Here is a 12,523-nt window from a genome sequence, read left to right as displayed (position 1 = left end):
ACACAACAGGACTGCTGCAGGCACAGTTTTATTTTTAAATCACTGATATACTATTATTTTTGCTAATATTTCATTTTAGTAATTGTGTTGTGTTTTTGGTTTTATTTTATTTTTTGTTAGTTTTTTTTATGGATATATATATATATTTATTTATTTATTCATTTTAGTTTATTGTGTTTGTGTTATTTTGGTACTTCAATATAAATGAAATGAAAATTGGAAAGTTGCTTTGCCAACTAGCTCAAATAAGTTTTTCAAATATATTTAATAGTATTTGATTTAACATTATAATTGTATTTTAAGTAAATATATATATATATATATATATATATATATATATATATATATGGCTTTAGTTTTCGTTAACTGTAATAATCTTGGAATGGCATTACATACATCCTAACAACCATCAAAATCTTTTGCATGCAACACATTTTTCATTTTCCACTCATTTATTCTTCATGAAATTTGGAAGTCTAGTTTTAGAGAGCAATGCTCCATGTATAATAATAAAAAGTTTTCTTACAGTTTTCCTTTGTTAGTGTACCTGCTTTAGGCAAGAAGAAAAGGAAATGTTATTTTGGCTTAGAGTGATCTTTGTGACTGCTGTTGTACTACTGTGATTTCATAGAGGTCAATGCAACACATCCCGTTCTTCCTGGAAATTCCAAGTTTAGATGTGTTTGTGATTAACATTTGAAGGTTGTACTGATTTGTTCTTTGCGCAGCAGTTCTAGAACAATTCCCTCTGATGTCAGGAAGACCTCCAAACTCCCAGGAGGCCGATGGATGGTTTTGGTAGGACTGACATCAAACCAACTGTGTGGAAGAGGAGGGGGAGAAAAACACCAGCACCGATCCAGCACAGAGACACAGGACGAAGGATTGTTTAGATTTGCAAACAGTTGATGAAGATGCTGAAAACGTCCCTTCTCTTCTGCTGTAATGTGATTTATTCATGCAAAGCGTTTTCTTATCATTAGTCCCACACTAGGCTTTGCTGTCTTTGTTACTGTAAATGACGAATGGTTTTTGAATTTGAAAAAGGTAAAATTATTAAATAGGTTTATGTGCACACAGTTCAAGCACCTTTTATCAGCAGCGAGAGGAACATCAGTCCATTCCCTTCAAAGCTCCACTGGGACACTGGGGTCATTCAGAGCGAGTCAACAGACTTTGGATCAAAATAAATGTAAACGAGAAAACAACCTCACTGGAATGATGAACTGAATTCTGCTAATGTTGAAATGTTTCAGTATAATTATGACATGTGATGTAAACTAGAAATTTTAATGAATTGTCTTTTTCTTTGTATTGGAAACTCCTTTATGTCCCATGTGTTTTGCTGTTGACAAGAGGCTGTGCGTCCAATCACACTATTCAGTATTTTCCCAAATGATAGATTAAATTAAGTCTACATTAAATACATGTTTGCACCCACACCACTGAAGAAGTAATTTAGAAAACAGATTTGTATATTGTGCAGTTCAGCCTGTCACAAATGTCTGTTTTAGTTGAAGAATGAGATACGCAGGGGTCTGCAGGGATGAGATTGTGTTGCCATGGCTTTGCAGGTGTTTTATAGTTACCGTATTTCTTCAAAGCTCTCAAAGCCCCTCCGTATCCTGTCTACATGCCAACCAGTCACAGACAAAGACTCTGAAACTATAGTTACTGTATATCACTGAATATATAACCCCCCTAGAGGCTAAATACTCTAAAGATGAACAAATCACTGTAAATTATGATCGTAAACCCATTAAAGCATGACATGCTGATTAATTACTAAAATGTTTTTCTTCCAGAGATCATTTTAAACTGCTGATTTTTTTTGCTCAAGTTTTATCAATGCTGCTTAATAGTTTTGAGGAAACAGTGATACTTTTTAAAGATTATTTTCAGAAAATAAAAAAATTGCATTTATTTTAAATGGATTTTTTTTCTAACAATGTACATGTTTACTGTCACATTTAATTGATTAAATGCATCATTGCTGAATGAAATCTGCCCTTTTTGTACTGAGAAAAATAAAAATAATTCAATAACTGTCTAGACATTATAACGATTTTAGATATATTTAATAATGCTTGTCATTAGGTTGTCATGATATACCGGTATTAATGATATTTGAATATGAATAGTACACATACAATAATTTGACACATAATAATCCAGCACCAGTGCCATTATGCAGCGTTAAACTCTCATTTGTGATTTGTTTCATTCATACATGACACCAGAGGGTGCCCTCACACAGAAAGTCAACAAGTAGACTTGCACTCTCAGACAATTGCACTTCCGCTAGTGACACCACTTGCAGTCTTTATCAGGGGGGCAGGGTTTCATATTTTATTGAAGCAGCCCTGGGCGCCGCCATTGACTAGCGGACCCCCACCTGCTGTTAGCATTCCATTGACTCCCATTCATTTTTGCGTCACTTTGACAGCGAATAACTTTACATCTGAGGCGTTTAAAGACTCCATTTGTCCATTAATTATTTCTAAAGAAACACAAAAATGTAAAGCAGTAAAAAAAAAAAAAAATAGGCTAAAGATTGCATCATACCCAGCGACTCTCTGTCGCACAGTAGAGAAATTACCGTATGGACAGGAGGAGAAGCTCGCAGGAAATCTGCTCGAAGGCTATCGGGGGTACGTGGAGGCATAACGTCAAGGGAGATAATTAATCAGAATACTTACCAAAACTTGCTCCTGTTCACGTTCGCCTTCTATGGAAGATTCATTCGGTGAATCAGATTTCTCTTGGCACAGCGATTAGAAGACTTACAGGTTGCTCACGTGACATTTACGTCATCAAGCTCAGTTTGAGTCTGCGCAGTACGCCCGACCCCCAGGAAGTGCGTGTTTCTAATTGGCTTCATTTTTCTCCGTTGAATCCAATGGGGTCGCTGTGTCCATTTCTTTTACTGTCTATGGTCTTTTTTAAATTTTTTATTACTTTTTGTTTAAATTTCCCAACATTTTATAACAGTAGCCAGGTGACAAAGACAAGAAAAAAGAAACTAAATTACAATGTCACTTGCAATCGCTACTTGCGCTCTCCGCTACCTGTGACACTTGCAATCGAAGCTGTGGTGGTGATTAAACGATTAAACCTAATTTACTACTGTAACGTAAAGGGTCCTGCAAGAAAAAGACAAGACCGGCAAATCCGTGGCCAGAACACCAGAATATGAACGTTTGCACAAAGTCTCTCGCTAAGCGTAGATGTACGGTTCATTATTTTAATGAATATGTATATAGTATTTCCCTCACATACCGCAAAATGTGGCATAATGGATTAAGATGATTAAGGCCAAACTCAATATGCTTCTCTACATTATTAAAATACATAACTAATATGTACAGGCAAGCAGGTGAGCCCAGAATAAATGCAACGCGCAAAGTTTCGTTTGCGTTAAGCATTTTTCCATATAGAATAAACTCTACAACTCGCTTATATCACTGTCTTTTGTCCATTGTCCACTGTCCATTAAGCTACATTAGGTGTTTTATCTATAATGATTTTCTATTGGAGGAAAACGTTTAATGTACAATTTAACGTAATGCGTTCTGTACTCGTCTGCTTGCCTGTACAGAGTTGATCCTTTTAAAATCACTTAATGCATTTCATAATGCACGTTCATATTTGCTGGTCTCTACATACGTTGAGTCAACAACAAGACATATAGACTAGGCCTACTGAATTGTCTTTGTCATCTTAGTCTGTTATTAGGCCATATTAAGCCTTTAACATTAAGTGACATTGCTAGCGGAAGTGCAAGTGTCTGAGATTGCAAGTCTGAGAGTGCAAGTGCAAGTCTGCAGCCAGACCCTTCTCCATAGATGTGATAAACCAATAAAATGCACTACATATTAAAAACACAAAGCAACACATTCTTACCTGTGAAAGGTTATGCATTTTCTTCAGGAATTTAAATGTAGGTGTATCGGATATGCAGTTCATCGATTCATTGGTTCTGAACTAATGAATCACGGTTCGTTGAATCTAAAACAATGCAAACCCAAAGCTTGTAGATTTTGAATTCAGGCATATAAACCCAACTCTCTCTAAACTAAATGCCTGGCCTGGCGCCAGCCTGGCTGGATTTAAATTATTTACAACACTGGACGAGAAATTCCACAGTCACGTGAGCAGCCTCAAAGGAGAAACGAAACACATTCCACAACACACACACACATAAGTACACACACACAAACAAACTTTTCTTTACGCTCTTTATGTAAGTCCTTAATAATATGTATTTTGAATAGGTTTGTGTGTTGCATAAAATGGTTAATCCTTGTTATGCAAGGATTATAAGTTGCTGACTTGTAAATTGGAAATGTTTCTCCTAATTTGAATGTTCTCAAATAGAATCATGAGTTGTTACCCTACCCCCCTGACCAGGTAGGAAAACTTTATGACCTAACAAACAGGACAGGAAAGCTAACTCTTAGAAACTCTTTTATTTTCTCAATGTATTCTAAATGTATTGAGTATTGCCTTTTTGTGCAGTAGATGTTTCCCCATATAAATTGGAGTATCTGCAGTTTTATCATGTGTTAATCAAACTTTAAATGTGTGTTATTCTGCATATGAATGTAATGTCATGTTTCTATCAGTTGTATATGTCATTTATGGTATCTTTATAATCGTAAAAATCCGACTGTGTCGAATCTCGACGACAAATTACAAAAAGATGCATCATTTCAGAAATACAATCTTTCTTAAGAAAAATGTTCAATTCTGTCAGCTATAACTCACGCGAGGGGGTGGTTCCCCAGAGACAAAGGAACGTTTTTTCTGCTTCAGATCGCAGACGTTCATTGGTTGTTCATGCAAACAGAGGCGTGAACCAGTAAAGCCATAAGAACTGACCCAGGAAGTTCCTCCCTGTCTTCTCTTCTTCTTGCTTTTCTATCGCCGTTGATCTCAGCACGGCGGCTGGGAGAACAGCCATTCTCATGGCTCCTTTGGGAGCTTTTCATGGGAGTTGTTTTCATTTCTTTTACTTACTAAGTTCCTCTCTAACTTTCGTTGGAACTTTCAAATATCGTGCGAGTCCGCAGTAGCCCCGGAAGACACGAGAGAACACGCCCAATCACAAAGAGACCAAATGCAAGTATCATTCTCTATGGAGATTTAAATGCTGCTTAAAGTTTGTCTATTACCTTTTCAAGGTGATTTGATTCGTTGTTGTCTTTCAAGGGTTACTGTCTGTGAGTTTGCATAACTGAGCGCGTAATTCTGTGATCACGCCTAATTCTCTCTCTCTCTCTCTCTCTCTCTCTCTCATCCTCTTTCACTCATTTTCTCTCTCTCTTTCTCCCTCATTTGGATTCCGTTATGTCTTGTACAAAGTTACTGTCTGTATTGTCGTACGCGTATTTACTCTGTGTGATTTGTAGTTTGATGTATTATTAGTTCAATTATTAAAAACCAATATATATTCATGATTGCCTCTGTCTGAAATGCTCACATCACGAGTCAATGAAATGTCTGATCTTTAGCTACAAGCTCTTTACTTTTAGTAACCGAAATTTCATAATGATAGAATAATGTTTTCATGGCCAGAGAATATTTTTCCTTGAATTATAAGAAGTGATAACTTTATTGAAAGTTGATAAGTTAATCTTACGGCCGTTTGCTGGACAAACCACTGTTTGATTTGCAGTGATTTACAGTAAGAGATGTCACTATAATTGATATGAAGAATGGAATATTGACATATTAATGAGTAAAATACAGTGCCTTGTAATGAGTTATTGATATATACAATTGACCTATTTTTCATCTTCAGTAATTTTAATGTAACTGTCATATGAGATATATATTAATCATATTCCTGAATAATTATTAAAATTCCCTATATAGTTCCCAATATAGAGTTAATTATAATGTACAACCCAGTGCGGCTACATAGGGTTTTTACAAACAGATGCTGCACAATGTTGTTGCATTTTGAAACTCACTGATTGTTATAGTACGTATCTGGAGGGGCCAAATGTGGCATCTATACATATCTATAGCTAAAACACTATGAGAATCAGCACATGATTATAATCGATTATAACTGTGTTCTTCAAGCCATCTCGGGTATTTTCATATGGATAATGAATATTTAAAATGCTAATTGACATAGCCTATATCACTGTATAGAATACTATAAAATAAAAATCAGTTCACAGAAGGAAATTCTTTTAAACACTTGATCGTATTTATAACACAAGTTTAGAGTAAAAATATGTTGTCTTACTTTGACATTGTGCTAAACTAAAAACAGCATTTTAGTCTCTTCTGTTTAGCTCCTTTTGTATGCAATGGTTTGATTCACTGGTTAAAAAATAAATAAATAAATGAAGAGTTCATTTACAAAAAAAAAGATTACTGTTTTTCTCAGAAATCACGTTTTTTTCATTGTGCATTCCAATTAATGTCAATCAAATTGCAGGTTATTTTGACTATATGTAACTAAAAACAGCTAACTAACAAAATAAAAATGTTTACATTTTTATTTTTTTTATAAAAAACAGAGTTATCTGTTTTAGCAAATAAACTCTTCAAATAAAGATTAAGTTTATTTATTTATGTTACTTTTTCAAGATTTTTTTAGATATCTCGATATATCGCTATCATGAATTTTTGAGGTCACTATAATCGTGTAGTGAAAAATCTCATATCATAACAACCCTACGTCATTAATGTTTACAAACTCACAACGACAGAATATATGGGGCTTTTTAATGCCCAGGTCATTTAACCAGCAGTGCATATATATATAGCAAAGCTTCTATGAAATATTCTTACAGGCAAGAGAAATCGTTGCAAATGCAGTGGAAGGCTGACCTTCCATCTTTTCTCTGAAGATAGATCAAATATCAGAGCACTGTGATTACAGGCCTGGAGTCCAACAGGAGTTCTTAAAGCCAAACAGGGTATAGGATATAAAATAAAATAGGATATAAAAATAAACAGAGGCAGTGCTTACTGATATTGTACTGAGACTCAAAATGAGAAATCCTGTAGCATCACACCCAAAGGACATGTGCTCACAGCAGAGCCAGTGGCAGACATGAGGGTGGATCAGATGGTATGCAAAATTCTGATGGCTCTCTCATTACGATAGCAGATGATTCACACCAGCCACAATCTGTTTCCTCTTCATTAGTAAAACACAGACATGAGAACCAGAGGAGCCTTTGGGGAACAACTGATTCGAAACACAAGTATTTTTAAGGGACATGTTGTCAGGATAAAATATATAAGGGCGGACGCTGATTCTTTTTATAAATTAAATTATAATAATATTATGCAATTACCCCAACTGATTCCTCTGTAGGGTGCAGTGGGTGGTTGCTAGGGCTTACTATGTGGTTGCTAAGGTCTTCAGAGGCGTAATGGTTTTTATACTGTACAAACTGTATATTCTATGGCCCTCTTCACCAACCCTACACCTAACCCTAACCCTCACAGGAAACTTTGTGCATTTTTACTTTCTCAAAAAACTCATTCTGTATGATTTATAAGCGTTTTGAAAAATGGGGACATGGGTTATGTCCTCATAAGTCACCTTCTCCTTGTAATACCTGTGTCATACCCATGTCATTATACAGAGTTGTGTCCTGATATGTCACAAAAACATGCCCACACACACACACGCACACACATACACACATGTGTGTCCCTCGGTGTAACAGGGGATTCCCCCGTGAGGGGCCGAACCTCTGGCAACCTCTCAGCGTTGCTCTGGGCAACACTGATTACACTGTCACGTGGATGGTTAGGAGCAATAGCTAACAAAATCCTTCTGCAATTAATTCTCATTACATGATGAGTACAAAAGCAGCAGCGGTGTCCCAGTCAGGTGAGCTGTGTTTCCCTTCTCCTTCAGGAATCATTTAGACAGGGCACTCTGTGACCATCCCACGTCACTCTAACAACACACCGGAATATACAATTATAATGAATTACAAACCAACAACAAACCACAAAAAAGACATTTCTTAAAATATCTTTCAAATACAAAAAAAAAAAAAAGTGATGTGTATCATGATTTTACTTTTCTTCTTGCCTGAAGATTCTGGCAAAATCAAAATAATATGAACTTACATTTACATTTATGCTTTAGCAGACGCTTTTATTTAAAGCAACTTACAGTGCATTCAGGCTATATATATATACTGTATATATGTACTTTTTACCAGTATTAACTATTAAATTATTATTTTACTTATTACTTATTATAATTTTATTTATTATAATATTACTATTACCAGTATTAAGTATTAAAAGTATGTTTTTTGATGAACGTGCTGTCATAGCAGCTTAAACCCGTATCTGTTATCGGGAGATTCTGGGAGCTCCCAGTGGGCCACTCAAATTTGAGCCAGTGTGTAGAATTTTCGACCGCTACCCAATTTTTCTAATCCGAAACATGACCATGCTGGGGAATGATGAGAGTCATTATCTGGCAGCCAGTCATTTCTCCAGCATTTTCAGTGCTGACTAATGCACTATAACACCTCTAATTGGCCAACAAGAAATGTTTGTGATTGATTATAATGCTCAAAGGTACAAAAATAATGCATAAAAAGTGATGCAACTGCAACGTGCAGATCTCAATGTGTCAGTCGTGAACTGACACTTTTAATTCATTTTCACATTGCATTTTAATCGTGACAGGAATAATTTATTGAGCAGGAACAATTTTTGCCCATTTGTCTGGAATTTGTGCCACATTTTTGTTCATCTTGGTGGCATTTTTGCCATAAGCCACCATTAATTTCGGACCCTGCTCTGCAATCGTTGTCTTTCATGACTAAACAGTCAAGTCACCTTTAAGCGCTTTATACAAAACAGCTTGTGTGAAAGCAGCTTTACAGTGATGAACAGGAAAATAGTGAGTTGATAATGCAAGAGGACGATAGTAAACAGAATCAGTAACCATTCCAAATAATGTCTGCTATTCTTTTTTCATTTGTTCATTTGATGCATTTTTTTTGCTGTGCTTATTCATAAGTTTGATTGCAGAATGTTTGCTTAAGAAGTTTACTGTCGTTATTTATGATTATATTCTTGTTAAAACGTACAAGTTAAAAAAAGATGGTATTAAACTCTTGGACTAAAAATGAGCCCCACTCCGGTTAGTTATGGCTGTGAATGAAACTAAAGTATTTCACATTAATTGCATTTAAAGTCTACATTTAAATAACTTTTTCAAATTCTAGACCGCTTTTAAATCTTCTGGGAAGTCTCACTCTCTCTGACGCCCAAGATCATTAACTGAACTTGCTAAGAAAGTCTGTCACTAATTGACAGGAGAACAGAGAAACAGGAACAGAGCGTTCGAGTCACAGAAGCAGCAGTGCACATCATTATCTCACACCAGCACCTCTCAATCGCTGCTGATGCTGTGTGAGGTCAGCTGTGGTCCAGAGGTGGGCTGACGATGTGAGAGCGGGTGAAACACACACTTGGGTTGGGAAGCAGGTAATTAGTCCAGCACTTTTCCTCTGGGCCGTTCAACAGCTGCTCTTTCACGCAGTCCAACATACCAACAGCAGAAGAGAACAGATGCTGCTCATGGCGTAATGAAGAAGCCAGAGGCTAGCAGATTCACAGCTTTATAATAAGCAGATAGTGTTGTATACCTTCTGATACATGCATTAACCTTCTAAGACTCACTGGTCACAAAAGAAGAGCAAATATTCCTTTTTCTGGATTAAATGACATTAAATAGTGTAAAGTATTTCCATGTATTACTGGGGTACCATGTCTAAAAACATTTCGTTAGAAAGAACCAGAGGTGGAAAGTAACGAATTACATTTACTCGCGTTACTGTAATTGAGTAGCTTTTTTGTGTACTAATACTTTTTAAAGTAATTTTTTAAATCTGTAATTTTACTTTTACTTAAGTATATTTTGTTTGAAGTATTGTACTTCGCTACATTTTAAAACACATTAATTACTGAGTAAAAAAAAATAAAAATAAAAAAAATAAATCGCTCCCTGGAAACTACGTCAGTAAATAATGGGCAGGAGGGCAAACTGGCGCTAAAATCACAAGAAAGATGCAGACGGACAAAACAGGCGTTAGTGTTGCAGACACCGCTGAAAACGAAACCCCGTCATATTCTGAAGTTGAACTCGAAGGAAATGAAGTGAACCCCTGGCCATATGTATGCTCTATTATGCAGTGTAAGCTGTACTTGCCTAGGAAGACCAAACTAGCAGCTTATAAAATCTCGACAAGACATCAACCCTTCACAAGAATGTAGAGGTAAGCTAAATAATTGCATCGTTGCATTGGTGGTTAAAATGAAGCTTTGACATTTTAGCAAGAGGTTTTTGCACAAATTAGCTAAAAAGACCGTGGTGAGGAGTGTGCTATTTTTGTTTTAATGATGTGCGCGCGCATTTATAGTGCGTTCTTTCACTGTGTGATTCAGTTTCCTAAAATGCATTTAGAATGATCACAAAATTGAAGATATAGGGGCAGAAAATTCACATATTTATATAATTTCATATATTAAATCAAAATCACACAAAGAATGCCATCGTTTCCTCCAAAAATCATCATGAATATATACATGCATATATATATAACAGTTCAGTAAACAAGTTAATTAAGAGACTTGCGTTTTAGACACCATATTACCTTTTTAGCTCTATTTCTACAACAGAAAATAATTCCAAACACAGCCACCAAAGCACAGTTTTGCGTCTCTGAGCAACGTGACAGTGTTTCGTTCCTGAATGAATCAACCGTTTAAATGATTCGGTTCAATCGCAATGACTCACTTATTAACAGTGACTTGCTGACACTGGCCATTTTAATTTCACATTTAAAGTATCTTTTGATTTTTTTTTAATAATTAATTTCTTATAATTTCAAATGAGTATTCAACATTTTATGTCTTGTATATCAAAACATTATTCATGCATTTGTAACTGCAGGTTAAATGCATTCTTGTCCTGCACTAAACAGTGTAATACATCTTAATGCCACTTCCAATGAATCTTCTGCATTTCCTCTGCATTAAAAGATGAGTTTGTTGATACTGATTTGCCTGGTAACAGCCCAAATGTTTTATTATTCTAAATAACTAATTCCTTTAATTAAAAACAACTAGTTTGAGATTAATAGACCTATCCCAGGGGTGTCAGACTCAGTTCCTGGAGGGCCGTAGCCCTGCAGAGTTTAGTTCTAACCCTGCTCCAGCACACATATCATGTCGTTTTCAAATAAACCTAAATGATTAGATTAGCTGGATCAGGTGTGTTTAATTAGGGTTATATCTAAACTGTGCAGGACTGTGGCCCTCCAGGAACTGAGTTTGACACTCTTGGCCTGTCCCATTTTGACTCCCTCCCACTGTTAAAATGTAACTAAGTAATTTTTACTCTGAGTAAAGTTTAAATGAGCTACTTTTTACTTTTACTTGAGTAGATTTTTAGACTGGTACTTTTACTTGAACTTAAGTAAAATTTCATTAATGTAATGGTACTTTTACTTGAGTAGAATATTTTTGTACTCTTTCCACCTCTGGAAAGAACCAAACGGATCAGGAAACATTTTCTAAATTATCACCACTAAACCACCACTTTTTTTTTTTTTTTTTTTTTTTTTTAAGGAATAGTTTACCCAAAAATTACAATGCCCTCACTCCCAGGCAAGCCAAAATTTAGATGAGTTTGTTACTTTATCTGAACAGATTTGGAGAAATGTAGCATTACATCACTTGCTCACCAATGGATCCTCTGTAAGTGAATGGGTGCCGTCAGAATGAGAGTCCAAACAGCTGAATAAAAAAACACCACAATAATCCACAAGTAATCCAGCAATTAATTATCTTGTGAAGTGAAAAGCTGCATTTGTGAGAAACAAATCCATCATTAAAACATTTTAACTTTAAACCGATAAAATCATATACCTTCATAATGCTCTCTTGAAAAAGTTCATCAACTGTTTTCCGATCACATCAGAAACCACAGATATATTTCTTGAGAACGGTTTTGGACTGTTTTCACTTGTAAATGATTCTCCATCATTGCACATTTCTCTCCTGATTCAGCGACATTTCCATTTGGAGAAAGCAGTATTATGGAGTTCCAGAAACATGTTAACAATGGATTTGTTTCTTGAAATTATATACTTTTTTTGCTTCACAAGAGGTTAATTGACGGACTGGAGTGGATTACTTATAGATTATTGTAATGTTTTTATCAGCTGTTTAATCACTCATTCTGACGGCACCCATTCACTGCAGAGGAACATTCCAAACCTGCATACTGTTATTTCATTTAATGCAAATATCAAAGTTGCTTAAAACCTCCATGCAAAATAAAAATAAAAAACATGATTGTGAGCAATTTTGGGGTAAACTACACTTTCAAAATTGTTTCAATGTAGTAAACCAATGGATTCAGATTGTGATACTAAAACCGATTGCATAAATAAGATGTGTCTTTTAATATGTTCCATCTGAACATCCTGTTTAAATAATAAATACATCAATT

Source organism: Carassius carassius, chromosome 27 (genome assembly GCF_963082965.1).
Source record: "Carassius carassius chromosome 27, fCarCar2.1, whole genome shotgun sequence".
Lineage (NCBI taxonomy): Eukaryota > Metazoa > Chordata > Actinopteri > Cypriniformes > Cyprinidae > Carassius > Carassius carassius.
This window is presented reverse-complemented; position numbering follows the sequence as displayed.